Source organism: Suricata suricatta, chromosome 1 (assembly GCF_006229205.1).
Source record: "Suricata suricatta isolate VVHF042 chromosome 1, meerkat_22Aug2017_6uvM2_HiC, whole genome shotgun sequence".
In the NCBI taxonomy this organism is placed as follows: Eukaryota; Metazoa; Chordata; class Mammalia; order Carnivora; family Herpestidae; genus Suricata; species Suricata suricatta.
In genome coordinates this window covers 129,381,521-129,382,947 of record NC_043700.1, presented here as the reverse complement: position 1 = coordinate 129,382,947, position 1,427 = coordinate 129,381,521, and positions in this window count along the sequence as shown.

Below are 1,427 nucleotides of genomic sequence, written 5' to 3'. Positions count from 1 at the left end.
CCCAAGGTCGTGGCGCGCGTGTCCCACTTCCAGGCTTCATGTGGGTGGCGCCAGGTCTTCTGACCCTCAGCTAAAACCTCCAGTTGAGCATTCCTCGCCCCCCTCTCTCATCTGGCTCAGCAACACTTGTCTGTCACTTGATTAACCGTATGTCCTCTGTCTCTGACCGGAGAGCTGTTCCCCAGGCGTATTACTTTTACCTGAAAACAAAATCTGACCTGGGAATTGGCTCACCTACAGCTAGAAAGATATCAGCCTGCAAAAATTCCTTACCACTTTGTCATGAAAACAGTACTGAAACTCAGGACATGAAGCCTCCACACAAACCCCAGATAGTGATTGTTCCTTGAATTTGGAGCCTTTGACAAATCCCCCGTCTGTATATTTATCTTTAGCTGTTAGGTAAACTCCTTCAGTTTTCCCCTGATGCCTTACATTGATAAATAACTGTGACCAGCACCCTGCACTGAGGGCTTACTTTATGCTGCATGCCTAAGAAGTGCTTTACTTGTATTCTCTTTTCTTCATTCCCACAACTCTACCAAGTGCGTGTTATGCTACGTTTACACACGAGGGCCCAGGTTCTGTCCAAGTGTCAAATTGGGATGTGAAGACAGTCACACAAGCCCTGAGCAAGTGGCAGCCTGGCTCAGCTGAAACATAACTTCCTCAAAGAGGCTATGCTGAAACTCCAGGCAGCTCAAAGTCCCCATGACACACTCTCACCGCACCCCAAACTGGCTAGTTCACTAGTATTGTGACTACTGCTCCCATATAGGGCTCATCTGCTAGATTGTAGGTAGACTCCATGGAAGCAGAGACGGGGTTTGTCTTGTCCATTGCACTAACTAAAGCTTTGTGCTTGGCACTTAGTGGGCATCCATTAAATATTTGTTAACAAGTGACACCAAAACGCTTAGAATTTTCTGAGACTGCACCACCTATAAATAAAATAAATAAATAAAAATGGATTGGGGCTCCTGGCTGACTCAGTCGGTAGGGCACACAACTCTTGATCTCAAGTTCAAGTCCCACTTTGGGGGGAAAAGCTTACTTAAAAAAAATAGGTAAATAAAAATGGATTCTTTTAAAACATCTAATTTGCATAGATATGTCTATTCTTAGGCAACTTAGAAGTTAACTATATAGTTAGTTGAGGAAGGTGACAGTTTGAAGGTTGTGTGTATCAGTTACTATTTTGCAACCTGAATGAAATTTATATCCTGCAACGATACGTAAGAAAAACATTCAAACATAAACCAAATTACCAGGATATGACATGGCGGTAGACATGCAAGTGGGAAGCAGATGCCTAGGCTCTTTCTCTGCCTTTGCCACGACATCGATCTTCCATGCCATCCCAAAGGGCAAAAGTGACAATTTCTTGGGAATATTTGGGTGATTTGAAAAGTGGATCGTTGCCAGTT